Source organism: Callospermophilus lateralis, chromosome 2 (assembly GCF_048772815.1).
Source record: "Callospermophilus lateralis isolate mCalLat2 chromosome 2, mCalLat2.hap1, whole genome shotgun sequence".
Lineage (NCBI taxonomy): Eukaryota > Metazoa > Chordata > Mammalia > Rodentia > Sciuridae > Callospermophilus > Callospermophilus lateralis.
In genome coordinates, this window is record NC_135306.1 from 208,751,091 (window position 1) to 208,767,207 (window position 16,117).

A 16,117-nucleotide genomic window follows, 5' to 3' on the forward strand; every position below is an offset into this window, starting at 1 on the left:
CGTCTTTGCAGGGCCTTCCCTCTGGATCTGCCTCTTAAGGACGCTGGTCCTTGGTTGAGGCCTCGCCTTGACTTGGGGACCTCTGCCGACCTTTCCCAGGTTCTGGGCCCAGGACACAGGCATAGCTTTGGGGGGTCATCACGTCGCTCACGGCGACAGTAAATCCCTGGGAAGCAAATCCTCCCAGAAGCCCTGGGGAGCCTTGGCCTCCTGCTGCAGACCCACCCAGGCTGGGTGGCTGGTCTCGGCCGCGCTGCGCTGGGCGCCTCTGAGGCACATGCAGGCCGTCTCTGGCAAGAGCCTTCTGGGCTGGGTGCTACTGGCCCCTGCAGGCCACCGCTTCCTCAGAGCCACTTCTGGCCTCTTCTTCTCTTTGCTTGTCCTTTAAAGTGCTGCCCGTCAGCTCTCAAGCTCCCGAGGCCTCCGCCCGGCACAAGGCTGCAGCAGGGCCCAGCTGGGCGCCTGGCGTTGGGGCCGGATCACTCTTGGCGACGTGTGAGCACTTAGGCTGTGTGCAGCTTCCCTGGCCTCCCCCACTGGGTGCCAGTAGCACCCCCAAATCATGACGGTGAGAAACAAACCACCCAGCACCCAGAATCTGAAGCAGGCCCCGCCGTGCCTGTGGGACTGCGCATGTCCTGGCGCCTCTCGGGCCTGGGCTTCCTGATGGGGCATGAACGCCTGAGGACTTACGGTGACAGTATCAGGTGTGTAAAGGCTGTCACTGAGCGTGTGGCACTGCGGGTTCTGTCTATTTCCTGGAGCAGGGCATGTGTGTCGCCTGCGTGTGCCCCAGCCTAGCACACTGTTTGCCCCCAGGAGGTGGGGTGGGCATCACGTGAAAGTGACCCTCTGGAGGGATAGGGACTGTCACCCAGGGTCGCCTGCTCTAGCTCCTGGGGGCCTGGCCCCTCACTCTGGCACTTGGGGTTTACGATCCTCCTTTCTCCCCGGAAGGACTGAAACAATTTGCATTTTGAGCAGCTGCTTCCAGAGCGCCTAGGGCTGGCTGGGGGCCGGTGTCCCTCCTGGGAACTGGCTGGTCCCCAACCCAGGCACACAGGAGGCCCCCCTCCATCTAGACAACCTGGACTGGAGCCATACAGGCCTTCACTGCAGGGCTGTGGGGCCCAGGGGTTGCCCCAGGCATTCCCTCTGTCCCAGGTTGCAAATCACAGAGAACTTGTAAAGGATTTTCGAATTTTAAAAATATATATGGAAACCGCTGCTGGGATACAGGATGGACAGTTTTTCTTTAAATTCTCTATTTTCCTACTTGCTGTTGATAATGAACACATACATGTAACGTTTGTAGTCAGAAAACCTTCACTCTTGCTGCAAGTAACCCCACGCTGCGCTTCCAGGTGCCCAGGGTCCTGCCTGCTCTGCCCCGGGCAGAGCTCCACGGGAGGACCCCTGGCCTCACCATCTGGTCCTCCCTCCCTAGCCCCCTGCAACCAGGCCTTTACCCTCAGTAGCTTTGTCTTTCTGGACACTGCCTTTTGCCCGGCGGCCTGCCGTGAGATTCCTGGCCTGCTGATGTGTTCCTTTTGGGGACGCTGTCCTGCCGATACCTGCCTATGCGGTTCTGGAGCCTCTTGGTTGCTGCCGGTCTTGGTGGTTGTGAATCAGCGGGTGTGAGGACCCATGCATGCCCCACAGGCTTCCGCGTGGACGTAAGTTTTCAACTCCTCTGGGTACATGCCACGGTGTGCCTGCTGGACCCGACGGTAAGACCATGCTTTGTGAGAAGCTACCACACTGACCCGCGGTGGCGGCCCTGAGATGTCCTGTTGCTCCAGGGCCTGCGCTGCTCAGGGTTGCAGGTCTGTGATCTGAGCCGCTCTGAGAGCTGCGTGGCCGTCTCCTTGTTTTAATTTGCTTTTCCCTAGTGACTAGTTACTTTGAGCATCTTTGCGAAAGCTTCAGTCAGGTCTGAGTGTTTGCTTCCCCAGCTCCACCGGGGCTGCCCTTGGAGGGAGGCCCTGGTGGAAGGGAGCCAGGACTAATAAGGACAAGCCGGTGGGGCCTCGCGATGGGTCAGTGCCCGGCAAGGAGGAGAAGAGCCCAGGTGTGCTCCCCCTACCTGTGCACCGAGGGAAGGCCACAAGCCAGGAGAGGACCCGCCAGGAGCCACCCACTAGCACCCTGACCCCAGACGTCCAGCCCCCAGGACTGTGAGAAAGCAACTTTCCTCTGTTGAAGGCCCCGTGGCCCGAGCTAAGTCAGGCCTGTTGCCATCTGGGTACCTACTTCGATGAGTTGTCTTTTCAGATCCTTTGCCTATTTTAAATCAATTATTTTGATTTGTTTTGTTATTTTTTTTTTTTAATTCTTTGTACGTTTGTGGACAAGTCCCTTGCCTGATATGTGTTTTGCACATATTTCCTGCCACTCTATGGCCTGTCTTTTTATTTTTCAGTAGAGCAAAAGTTTTTCATTTTAATGAAATTCAACGTATCTGTAGTTTTTTCTATACTGGGCACTTTACCACTGAGCTACACCCCCAGCCCTTTTTTATTTTATTTTGAGAGTGTCTCACTGAGTTGCCCAGGCTGCTCTTGAACTTGTGATCCTCCTGCCTCAGCCTCCTGAGTCTGAGATTACAGGCATGGGCCAAAGTTTGGATGTTACATCTAAAAACTCATCTCCAAAGACAGGTCGTGCAAATTTTATGCGTGTGCTCTTTGGGAATATTTATAGTGTATTTTGTTCTATACTATACAGCATATTCTACTGTCTCCCTGTGCTATGCAATGCACTGTATTCCACAGGATGCAATCCATTTGGGCCTATAATCCATTGGGAGTTAATGTTCTGTCGTCTCCGTAGCTAGATTCTTTTATTTTCTGTGTCTAATTGCCCCACACTCTCTGTGGCAAAGACTGTGCTCTCTGCACGGCGTTGTCTCTATGCCACTGTCAGAGACCAGTTGATCACATTCATGTGGGTCTATTTCTGGGCTCTCTCTTTTGTTCCATTTCTGTGTGTGCGTGTGTGCGTGTGTGTGTGTGTGTGTGTGTGTGTGTGTGTGCGTGTATGTGTTCTCCTTCCCGATACCTCACTGTCTTCATGACTGCAGTTTTTAGTAAGTCCAGGCTCGAGCCGTGTGAGGGCTTCCACTTTGTTCTTCTTAATACCACGTGGCTCGTCTGGGGTTTTCGTCTTTCTCAAAAATTTTAGAATAAGTGTGTTGACATCTTCAAAAATGTTTGCTGGGCCTTTTTTTTTTTTTTAGGTTATAGATGAACACTATACCTTTGTCTTATTTATTTTTTGTTGTTGTTTTATGTGGTGCTGGGGATCGAACCCAGTGTTAGGTCGGTGGCGGTGACTTGGTGGCGACTTAGTGGCAACTTAGAACAAAGCAGCCACACCGGAAAAAAACATCAATCAGATGCCGGCGGAAACACCTGTCAATCAGCCAGATCTCCTGACTAATGCCTGTCAATCAACAGGACCCCCTGGCCAATCCTGGAGTTCAGCCAACTCCCCTGACCAACTCCAAGAGGGCAAGGGACCCTAGAGACACCTTTTCCTGTCCCAGGCCCTTCCCTTCCTGCTGTAAGCCCCATTAAAGTCCAGTCTGGTCGAGCTTCCACTCGGGTTTCTCCTCAGACCCTTGCCCTGTCCCCTCTGTGGGTCTGATGGAGTTCCGCCCGGGACTGATATCTCAATAAAGCCTCCCCCGCCTGATCTGACACCCAGGGCTTCACACGTGCTAGGAACTGCTCTGCGGCTGAGCCCCGGCCCAGCCTGTTGGCTGATTTTAACTGGGATTGTGTTGCAGATCAAGATGGGGAAAACTGACATTGCAACTATGTTGCCTTTTAATCCAGGGCGCAGGCTCTCTCTCCTTTAGCTGGGTCTGGTCACTCTAGGGTTCTTAGTTTTCTGCATACAGATCCACATACTCTGTTCGTTTATACCTAAAACTTAATGTTTTGATGCTATTGTGAATGATGTGGTGCTTTTGAAATATGAAATTTTTGTTGCCCATTGTTGATTTATAGAAAATCAATCGACTTTTATGTATTGTTCTTTATCTGGAGTTCTTTTAGTGGGTTCTTTGGGGTTTTCTCCATGCCAGTTATATCTGCCAGCTTTTCCTCACTGTATCTGACAAGAACAGCACAGAGAAGAAGAAGGTCATTTCAGTTCATGGTTTCAGAGGTTCCGTCCATGGTCAGCCTGAGGTGAGGCAGAGCGCTGTGGCAGGAGGTGTGACGCAGGAGAGCTGCTCGGCTCATGGCCACTGGGACGCAGAGAGAGCAAGACAGAAGCCAGGGCAGGACCTTCTTCCTCCAGCCACGCCTGCCCGCCCACAGTTCCCACCTGGTCACTCCATTTGTGTTGTTAATCCATCCAGTGGGTTGATCCAGTGAGGTCTCAGCCCTCAGGATCCAACCGCGTCACCTCTGAGCATTCCTGCATTGCCAAACGCAGGGGGTCTTTAGATGCAAAGTACAGCACCAATCCTGTGCTCTGTGAGTAAACAGCTTGCTCTTTCTTTCCAATCAGACCTCTTCGTTCTTTTTCTTGTTGAATTTGTTAGCATTCATGAATAAGATCATGTTTTTATTTAGTGGGCTAAGGTGATGAGTCACGTAGGTTGATTTATGAAAACTGAGCCGCCTTGGGTTCCTGGGCTGACCTTCACCTGGTTGTGATGTGTTGCCCTTTGTGTGTATCAGTGGGTTCAATTTGCTTGTGTTTTGTTAACAGTTTGTGCCTATGTTGATAAGAGATACTGGTTTCTAGTTTTCTTTTCTTGTAATATATCCAGCTGGGTTTTAAATATATATATTTTAGTTGTAGTTGGACACAGTACCTTTATTTCATTGATTTATTTTTACGTGGTGCTGAGGATCAAACCCAGGGCCTCCCGCGTGCAAGACAAGTGCTCTGCCACTGAGCTGCATCCACAGCCCCTCCAGCTGGTTCGGATACCAGGGCAGCTACCTTCCCAGAGTCAGTTGGTCCCTGTCCCTCTGCATCCACTGGGGAGCTGGATCACCTCTTTCCTATTTTGTGGAATCATCAGTAAAACCATCTGGGCCTCACACTTTCTGTGTGGGTGGGTTTTAAGGTATTGGCTGGATTTCTTTAACAGATGGGGGCCTGCTTGTGTTACTTTTTCTCCATGTGTGAGTGCTGGTGGTGTGTGTCGAAGGCACAACTGGTCTAAGTCATCAAATTTGGGAGCATGGAGCTGTCCATAGGAGCATCCCTAAGATGCCAAATAGAGTAGCAACGATGAGTCTCTTTGCATTTCTGGTATCAGTAACTCTTCTCTTTGTCTTGATCAGTCTTCCTGGGGGTTCATCGATTTATTGAAGACTTTCAAAAAAACAGGTTTCTGTTTCAGTGATGCTCTATTCCTTTCCTCTGCTCGATTTCATTGATCTGAGCTCTCATTTTTATTCCTCCTCTTCCTTGAGTCTTATTTTGCTCTTTCCTCTTTCGCCCTAAGGTGGAAACCAAGGTCACCAATTTCTGACCTCCCTTCTGATGAGTATATGTGCCTTAAATGTCCCTCCAAGCCTGCCTTTCATCTATCCCATCAGTTTTCATAAGTCATATTTTCATTAGTTCAAAATGTTTTTCATTTCTTTTGAGACTTATTTTGGGACACAGTTTATTTAGATGCTGTTTAATTTTTCAAATATTTGGGGTTTTCTGGCTACTTTTCTTCTTCTTATCTTTTTGGCTGCTAGATAATCCCACTGCAGTCTGTCTCCATAGCTGGTATGATTTCCATTCTTTTAAATATACTGAGGCCTAGAATGTGGTCTGTCTTGGCAAATGCTTCCCGTGAACTCCACAAGGGGCTCTGCCGTGTCACTTGGATGGATTGAAGATGGTGCTGCTCAGGTCATCTGTGTCCTTAGGAATTTCCTGCCTGCGGGGTCCATCCATTACCCACAGAGGGGCGTCTGAGTCCCTGACCACTCTGTCCGGCTTGGCTGCCCCCTTTCCTGTGACCAGGTTTGGCCTGTTTTAAGCTCTTTCTCGCATGATTGTGCCTTCCTGGGGGTCTAAGCCTGTGTCACACGGTGCACTTGTCATTAGGCCTGACGGCACCTCTTGCCCCTCCCCCTGTAGCACAGGGTCCTCTGCTGCTCTGCACCCATGCGTCCTCCACTGCGGCCTCCCCACGTGCCCGCCTCATTACCAGCCTCACTTTAGAAGCAGCATGATCCCTTAGTCAGTCAGGAAACCTGACAGGTTTAAGTGACCTTTGTGTGTTCCTTTTCTGGTGACCTTCCTTCCTTGGTGCAGATCCAGGGTGTGACCCGTGCGGTTTTCTTTCTGTCTGAAGACCCTGAAGTCACAGGGCAGGTCTGCTGACCAGGAATGCCCTCCGTGCCTTGGTTTTTCATTTTCATTCTTGTTTTTGCAAAAGCAAGTATTCCTCCCTCGTCTTTAAAAGATAATTTGGCTAACTATAGAGTTTTTATATTTTGTTTTGATTGTCAGCACATAATACTCTGCACCTTTTCCCTCTACTGTGGCCTCTACTCCACTCTGCTCAAGGTTCACTCCTCTGGCTTCATTCTGTAAAGTCTCTTTGACTTTCTGTGACACCATGTGCTGGGGAGCTGGTGCTTGGCGTCCTCTGAGATTTCCGCGAGTGTCTTAGGGTCTCTCATTAACTTGGGAAGCGCTTTCCCATTATCACCTCAAATCTCTCTCTGCTCCAGTCTTTCTTCCTCCCGAGTGTTCCGACTACACTTACTTCTTGGTATCACCTCTCAGTTTCTCCCCAGCCCTCTGCTCTCTCTGGGCCTCACCCTGAGTGGCTGCCATTTCCTGTCTGGGGCTGGATTCTCTCCCAGGCTGCGCTGGGCTGCTGTAGTCTGCTGGAGCAGTCTTCATTTTGGTTACTATTATTTTTTTAACTTCTAACATTTCTTTTTGATTGGATCTTGGGGTTTGCACCCCTCAGTTTACCTTTCCCGTCTGTTCTTGCATGTGGCCTGCTTTTTCTACTAGCTCCCTTAGCAGGTTAATTACCATTATTTCAACTCCGTCCTGTGTGAGCTCTAACCCGTGTTGCTTGGACGAATGCTCCGTCTCTCTGGACCACGTTTTCTCTGGCCTCTTAGCCCAGGCTAGCCCTCTGCTACTGTCCCCCCGGGAGCTGGCTTGCCAGCCCACACCACCTGAACCTTTGGCCACGTTCTAGGGGGACGGCACCAAGACTCCTGAGAGTTGACATGCTGACATGATTCGCATTGTGTTTTTTTCTAGATCATTAATCTTAAAACAAATTTTTTTTTTTTAAATGAAAAGAAAAAACCTCCAGCCCCCCTCTGCTCTCAGGAGAATGAATTTGGTGTCATGCCTTCTGTCTCCAGAAAGTTCAGGGTGGTCCCCATCAGCTGGGCACTGTGCACTGACACCAGGAGGGGCCGTCTGCCCCTCATAAAGCCCGGGAAGCTGGCACGAGTGTCGCTCTCCTCACTGAAGCCGAAGCCCAAGTGCAGGTGGCCTAAGAGCCGGCTCGAGAGCACCCAGGGTGGCGAGCCGGCTCCAAGCTGGCCCTGCTGCCTGACCCACGGCGGGGAGGAAGCAGAGTGGGGCTGCGTCCTCCCGCAGCAGGGCCAGGGGCAGCCCCAGACCTGGGCCTCCTCCTCCCCCCTGCCTCGTGCTTCCTCACGGCTCCAGCCATCGAGGCCGAAGCCAGTGAGTCCTGAAGTCACACTGCAGCCGTGGCCACTCCCTAAGCCTAGCATGGGCACTGCAGGGGGAGGCGCTCTTAGACCAAGCTCCCTAGTGGGCTCTGGGCATGTGTTTGATAAATATTGATCAATATCCAAAATCTGCTGCTCAACGTGTGCAGGAGGGGCTGATAGGGGCTGTTCAGCCCCTGGTGCCGGGTCCAAGCCAGCGACCGCGCTGTGACCCAAGCCCCGGGGAACTCCAGCCACCCTTGCTTGTAGGGTCACGTCAGTGAGAGTACCAGCGGTGGCCTCGTGAGCAGCCAGCCCACTATGGCTTGCACTCCTCGGTCAAGGGGGGCCCGGGGCACAGGGGGTCTTGTCCCTGCAGAGTGGGGAAGTACAGGACATGAAGCGTGGGCTCTCAAGTCAGAAATCACCACTTCCCACTGACCTGGTGAGGTCGCGACCTCCCTGCCTCAGCTTCCCTGTCTTCAGAGCCAAGATGACATCCCTCCTGGTTACGGGACACTGCGAGCCGGCTGTGCCCAGCATGCTTCAAAGCCAGGTCCCAGGTCATCCTGAGAACCCGGGAGGAGGGAGGTCATGGGTGCAGGAAGCCCAGGGTGTGGGGGTGCTGGTGAGCTGCTGCACCCTTCTGCGCTCTGTGAGACAGTCTTTGGCCCTGTGCCTCGTGGAAGGTCGTCTGCCCCTTCTCGTCTGTGCTGTGGCTGCTACAGCAAATTACAACCGCTCTGGAAGAAACTGCAAGCCTAATAGGCAAACTCATCACGGTGACAGGGCGGGAGCAGGCGGCGACCTGGAGGGGCTGCAGTTCTAATTGGTTTTCGTTTGAGCCAAGTCACACAGATTGGATGTGTCTGCCGCGGCTGCAGTGGAGCTCGGTGGTCGATTCTGGATGCTGTGCCTGCTCCTGGGGGCAGTTGGGTCCTCTGTGCCGCTGGCCAGGTCCTACCTCCTGGAGGGAGGGTTCCAACTGCAGGGGCGGCCGCTGGAGCACTCCGGGGCTGTCTCCAACCCTCGTCACACACCCGGCTGGGTCCACACAGGCCTAAGGCCCAGGACCTGGGTCCCTCCAGTGGGAAGAGGCTGTTCCCAGTGCTGTGCCTCCTGGTGTCAGGGCCACTTAAACCCACCATCTCTGGTCCTAAGTTCAGGAGTGGCCCCTAACGCAGATTATCCTATCGAGCCTCTCAGAACTTGTTACTTCTGGGCCTGGACCAGCTGCTTTTGGACACTGGTCAGGTTGAAGGATGGAAATGCATTCCCTCATTTTGACCTGTCTCTCCGTCCATTTGTAGCAGATTGAAATCTTGGCCCAGGAGCGTGAAGCAAACCTCCTTTCTCCATTTATGTCCAGTCGGCCAGACCCCGGCATGACCTCAGGTCTGCAGTGCTGCTGGGCGGCAGGGCCCTCATGTGGCTTCCTTCCACCGTCTCTCTTGCAAGGAGGGCCGCAGGCCTACTGGGTCAGGCCCCTGCCCGCCTCGCGTTAAGTCACTCACATCCAAAGGTCGGGTCGCCGCTCAGGCTCCTGGGGTCAGACTGGGGACAGCCTGAGGCTGCAAGCCTGCTCTTCAGCCTGGGCAGGTGAGGCCAGCAAGGTGGCGGAGCGGGCGTAGGTGCCAAGGGCCAGGGAGAAACTGCCTCTCTGAGACGCCTGTGCCCCGGGGACCACTGTCCAAGTCGTGACTTCAGCAGCCATGGCCTTTGGAGCCAGCTGTGGCCTGTGACTGTGGACAGAGGGGATGCCCGCCCCAGGGCCAGGAGGCTCTGCCCACCCCTCTCTCAATGCTGCCAGAACCCACAGCCATGGCATGGCCCTTCCCAGCCAGGGACATGGTCTTGGAGAGAGAAGTGGGAGGTGTGGAGGCCATGAAGGAATGAGGCTGAGGGGTGGCCCAACAGCCCAACAGGCTCCTCACGAGAGGAGACGAGGACAGACCCACTGAGAGTGACCTCTTGAGGGCACAGGGAGCCGCTGTTGTCCGCCAGGGGAAGAGAGAGGCCTCAAGAGGAGCCAGCCGGGGGCACCTGGATCCCGGCCTCCAGCCTCCAGGGTGTGAGGGGAAGGTGTGTGGCTCAAGCTGCCTGTCGGGTGCTCTGTCACAGCAGAGGTTCAGGGATGGTCCTGTGACTCTGCCTGATACCCGAGGCACAGGTCACCAGTCTGCGGCAAGGACTCCCCACGGTCCAGCACGCAGCACCCTCCCTCGAATCTTCAGGATTGGGATGTCCCTGTGTCCCCTTCATGAGCCTGGTCCTGGGGCCTCTTCCTTCAACATGTTCTCATGAAGGCTGCAGGGGCCACAGAGGCCAGATCCACGCGAGCCTTGCTCTTCAGGGAAAAGCCTGGTGATGGAGTCCACCGCCGGGAAGGGTGGGAGGATGCCTGCTGAGTGGGAGGTGCTCTGGGGTTCAGCACCACGAGTCACAGATCAGTGTGACGGTGGCCCGAGGGGTACCTTCCCCTGCGTGGAAACACAGCCCGCACCCAGTCCAGGGCCTGGAGCAGGGTCCTGCAGCAAGATTCTGCAGCTCCTAGTGCCACCCGTGCAGTCCCACAAGAAGAGGGCTGACCACTGTCACTTGCGAGTGATCAGCAGATTTAGGGCCTGCCGGCCAGGCCCGCCCTCCTCCTGAGGTGCCAGCAGACATGGGGCTGCCCTCCCTCCCCTCTCTTTCTGTGCTGAGGATGGACCCCAGGGCCCTGCTCTGTGCAGGGCGAGTGCTCTGCTCAGCTCTGCCCCAGGCCCCACTGCTCCCTCCTGACTTACCTTCTCCTGTCGCCCGCAGAGGTGCACTTCCAAGAAGCACCCCAGGGCAGCATCTGGGGCCAGAGCAGGCGTCCTGGAGAGAGCGGCCCCCTCCCGCTGGCAGGGACTTCCTGGCACAGAGGCGAGCAAGCCCCGAGGCCTGGAGGAGCGTGTGGCAGGGTGATGACCCCCTGGGCCCTGAGCAGCTCCAGAGCCCACAGGTCAGTGGGGACATGGCCATCTGCATGCACAGGATGATGGCTCGCTGCCTTCCCTTCCCAGTCTCGGCTCACAGGGCGGGCTGGGGCCTGAGCACAGGTGGGCACAGGCTCTTCTGCCCCCGGGGCCCTTGTTTCTGGTCCATGTGCTAAAGAAACAGAAACTCCTGGAGATCCATCCGCAAAAGGGGTCCGTCTGTTCTGGCCTCTGCTTCCAAGCCGGGCTCCCTCGGGCCTCGGCCCTGCTGCCTCGGCGTCCAGAGTGCTGCCACGTCCAGCAGGAGCAGTTGCTGGTAGAAGCAGTGGCCTCTGAGACCTCCTCCTGGTCCCTGGCACTGGGACCCCCACCCTTCCCCCTGGTGCAAGTGGCATCTCCCAGAACCGTGCAGATGCCCGGGGCTCACCCCCAGGGCTGTCTCTGCACCCCACGGGAAGGTGGGGGTTGCATGCCGGTGTGTCGCCCTTTGGCTGGTCCAGTCCTTCTGCCTCCCTGTCCTGGCCCTGCCTTGCCCTGGCTCTCATTTACCTTTAGATCAGCTCTGAAAACTGCCTCCAGACTGTGAGGTTGGCCCTCCTGGGTGAGGCTGTCCCCCTGACCACTGTGAGCAAGGACCTTCTAGGACCCAGACCCTTTCCTGTTTGCTTCCCTGCTCCACCCTCCTGGATCGCTGGCCCGGAACCTGGCAGGTGGGCAGGGGTCCCTGGCAGACCCCACAGAGCCCCTGCCTGCGTGCCTGTGTGGAGCGTGTTTCTGAGCCTCTCGTGTGTCCTCAGCTGTGAGACCCTGGTAGTGACAGTCCCTGCTTGCCTGGTGCCTCAAGGACCAAAAGAGGCCATCCCAGCTGTTATGGTGAAGGCCGCCAATGAGTGAGCTCCACGTGGTCACCTGCAAGGTCAGTTCTTTGTCCCCATCATCCCAGGCCCCGGAGCGCGTGGCCAGAGCTCCCTCCCGGGCACATGGTTGGACTTGGCAGTCCTACGTGCTGGCTCAGTGCTGGCTCTGAATGTGTCGGAAGCCTCGTCCCCGGTCAGCATGGTTGGGAGGCCGGGCCTGGAGAGGTGATGGGGTCCCCGAGGTCTCCGCCGTCGACGGTGGATCAGTGCTGTGGGGAAAGGCCGGCTCTCCTGCTCCTCTGCCCGGTGAGGACTCAGCGTCGCTCCCTCCGAGGACTGAGCTCAGGGAGCCCCCTGAGGAGCTCAGCGGCCAGCACTGGTCTTGGACTTCAGCCTCGGGAGCGGGGAGAAGCATCTGCAGCCTGTGGTGTCATCACGGCAGCCCAGCCTGAGGCCCTGGGTCCCAGCGTCCCTCTGGGCTTCCTCTTCTGACGCCTTCTCTTCTTTCTTCCCCTTAGAGCTGGGGTGACCAGAGTCCCCTGTCCTGTCCTCTGTCAGCAATTACCCCGCTGGTCTCCCCCAGCCCGGCTCTAACACCACCCAGTCCCAGCCCAGACTCCCTCCTGAGCGCCAGCCTGGCAGACCCACCGGGCACCTCGGGCTCAGCACCACCCAGCTCAGCGTCCTGCCTGTCCCTCCAGATGGGCCCTGCTGCATCCCGAGTGGCCGCAGCCCATCAGGTTCTGTTGGCTCTGCTGGCAAGGTCCATCTCCACTGCCCCCTGGGCAGCCCCTCCCGTCTTCCCCCTGGACTGAGCAGGGGACTGCTAGAGACCCTGTAGGGTCTGAGTAAAAGCAAAGTGCTTACAGAGACCCACGGGCACAGGTCGGCTAGAGCCCAGCTCCACGTGTTCCTCCCTGACCCCCTGTCTCCCCGCCGGGCACCCTGCTGCAGCCCCCCACAGCCCCCGCTTCTCCTCACACCCCGGCTTCCCATGCAGCCACCAGCTGCCTTGGTGCCCTTGCACTGACCCCCGCTGTCCAGAGTGTCCTTACCCCGGCCTTCACTCAGTCAGGGCCTCTTCCATGAGGCCCTGGACACCCACACAGCCCCGTGATCTTCTCCTCCACGTCACCACCTCCTGGTGGCTCCCTGTCCCCAGGTCATTCTCCTGGTCCTTTGGCTTCCTGCTTGTTAATCGATTCTGCGGTGCAGGGCCTGCATCTGGGCAAGCTGGCCACCGCTGAGCCCCACCCAGCCCTTCAGGCTTGCTGCTGGGTGTGAACCTTAGTTCCCTTGTGCCCCAACATGCCCCTGGGAAGTGCCCAGCACAGAGTGGGGCTGGGTGAATGTTTGTGGGGTGCAAGCCACGTGGACAAAGTGGCCCCAGACCTGCAGAGGCTGCGGGCTTCTGCCCACCCCAGTAAGTCGGCAAGGACTGCCATGGGAACCCTGAGATGGCATGGCCACAGTGGGTGGGCTGACTGACCTGAGGGAGGCCGCCCAGGGCCCAGGCACGCCCACCGGGTTCTCCCACGGGAGCGCAGCCTGGTGCTGCCTTGATGTACCCCCCGGCCCCTTCCCTGTCCCTGAGCAGAGCCTGGGTCCACATGAACCTGACGCCAGGTGGCCCTCCCAGGTCAGGAGCAGAGCCTCCGAGGACAGCGCTGGCTGTGACATCTGCTCTCCGTGCTCAGGTGTGTGGACGTCACGCGTCTTGTTCTCTGTAACGAAGTGTTTTCCAAATCGGGAGAGTGCTCATGAGAAAGCTGATTTCCCAAACTGCCACAAATGGCAAAAGGAATTTGCACTTACAAGCAAAGTGGGAGTGCAAGGGTGTGGCCGAGGTGGCCGGGGACTGTGGCACCCAGTCACACACACACACAGGGTGGGTGTCTTCTCAGGAAGCCGCGCAGCAGCCGGCCCTGACCTGGTGTTGGAGCTGGAATGGTGTGGGAGGGACCACAGGCGGGTGCAGCCTGTGGAGGAAACCTGTGGCTTTCTGGGAAGGCCCTCTGGCACGGTGCCCGCCCCAGGGAGACCTGGGACCCAGAAGCACCTGCCATGCCCCCTGGGACAGTTGGAGCTCTGCAGACCTCCCTCTTCCTGGCGCTGTCCACACCGGCTCCGTCCCTCCTCCCACAGGAGGTCAGATGGCGGGAGGAGGCTCTGGCCGGGCCCTCACTCCACTAGCAGAGACGGACAGAGGCTGTCCAGGAACCCCGATGTCCCTCTCATTCTTAGACTAATGCCCATCCCCCTTTTCCTGGCGAGAGGGCTAGTTCCTGTCACCTGATTCCCCAGGGGTTTATAGCCCTAAAATGTTCGACCAATGAGACTCGGACAGGAAGACAGCACCTGGCATCTCCTGAGCACTGGTCCTGTGGCAGGCAGTAGCTGTCCCTAGTCCAGTTGTCCCTCGAGGACCGATTCCCTATGGCTTGGCTTTGACGTGTCCCCCAAACCTCATGTATTGGAACATGATCTTGAACGTAGCAACGTTCAGAGGTGAGACGACTGGATTACAAGAGCCGTGTCCTCATCCGTGGATTGATCCACCTGGTGGGTTAATAATTGGAATGGTTCCTGGTACAACAGCAGGCAGCTGGGGTGGCTGGAGGAAGGACTGGGCGTGCCCTCTGGAGTTGGTGTTTTGTCTCCGGCATCTCTCTCCCCGCCCCCCTTCCTGGTTGTCATGAGCTGAGGGCTTCCTCCTCTGTACCCTCCTCCATGACGCCTGCCTGACCTCAGGCCCAGAGCTATGGAGTCGACTGACCATGGACCGAACCCCTGAAACCGTGAACCAAAATAAACCTTTTCTCCCCTAGGTTGTTCTTGTTGGATCTTTGGTTGCAGTGACTCAAAGATGACTGCCACAAGGACCGCAAGGGACTCAAACCCACGGAGGCTGGAGTCCCTAAGCTGAAGTGCTCTAGAGTGTGCCGAGAACCTGCACAGCCCTCTGCCTCCCCCAGTCACTGTGGATGATGGAGCACCCCCACCCAGTGCTGTGCCAGGGGCTACGCAGTTGCATTGTTTAGGGGGTGACGACAGGACAAGGTCAGCCCGTGCTCCGCACAGACAGTGTTCCCAAGTGTCTTGGTCTGTTGTGGGAGCTGAATGTGGATGCAGAGCCCAAGCATCTGGAGGCCAACCATCTTGTCCCCTCCATACAGGGGTGACCTTCTCGGTGTTGAGGATGAAGAAACAGAGGCCTGGAGCTGCCCCTGGACTCTCTCAGGGCCAGCAGGCAGATGGCCACATCCACAGAGGGCTCCTTGCTCCCGGGTTAGGGCTGGTTCCCCCAAACCAGAGGGAATCCCTGCTGGTGTCACCCTCAAACCTCAATAGAGGTGTTCAGGACAGGGCTGGGTGTGGCCAGAGCAGGGAGGGCAAATGGTGAGTCCAGGACAGCTGCCAGGCCTTCCTGGATGGGGGTGACCAGAGGCTAATGCTGGGCACCAGAAGTGGGGAGGACAAAACTGGAATCTGCAGGGACAGGCAGAGTGGTGGAGTCAGGGTCCAGCCTCCAGGCTGGCTCTGCACACCCTCTCTGAGCAGCTTCCTCACCTGTAGAAGTAGGGCACCTCCTCCGCCTTCCAGGTCTTGCTGGGAAGCCAGGGTACTGCTGGCGGGCTCCAGGAGTGATGTCCCCGACCTGGGTCCAAGACTGCCCTGTGCCAGCAGGTGGTGGGCTGCCTGTCTCGGGAATGCTGGAGCACCAGAGCAGCCTCCTCCCAGCTCACCCCCTGGAGGACCAGGACGGCCCTGGATTCACTGCAGATCCTGGGCCCACCGGCTAGCCTGCCCAGCAGCCCTGCCCCCACCCCAGGCAGGAAGGCTGCCCGGCGCAGGCAGGAGAGGCTCCCTTCCCAGGGCTTGCCGCCCTGTGCAGGCTTGGGCAGAGGCTAGGCCTATGGGCACCGCGGCTGTTGGTCTTAGAGACCAGCTGTAGCCACAGCCACAGCAGCAGGTGGCACCATCCAGTGCTTCCCTGGATGCAGCCTGGACTAGGGCATTAGAGAGGTGTCTGGATCCCAGAGACGGGCTATGACATAGTCACTCAAATGAGAAGGAGGAGGCCGGGCCAGAGGCTCCCTTTTCTCTAATCTCTTTTTTAAAGCTCAACCTGGTGTCCAACACACTCTGGTGTAAACGCTGTGCTTTGCCAAAGAGATTTAGAAGGGCAAGGTAGGAGGTCACGCAGCCGGGCAATCCCCCCCACCCGGGAGCGTGGGCAGAAACCTGCGTGTCCTGTGCCTCCGATCCAGTAGACCAGGAGCTGTGTCCTTGATGCTCAGCTGGTTTTGGCTCTTCTGCAGCCTGGGGGCTCTGGATGGCGCTGCACTGAGGGCCAGGCAAGGGCCAAGCTGCCCTGGCAGGAATGCCTTGGGAGAGGGGTCAGGCTGGAGGTGGGTGCAGTGTGCTCTGTTCCCCCCTCGTCTCTGTGCACCCCCTTCCCACCCAGGATTAGGAGGCAGGAGGGTGTTCTTAGCACCACAGAGGACTCTGGCAGGTCTCTGGGTCGATCCTCCTCTCTGCCTTGGTGCCCCAATCTGTAGAATGGCACACTCCCGCCTCCTCCGGCTGTGGTGAGAAGCGCGGGTCTCAGTCAAGTGGCCTC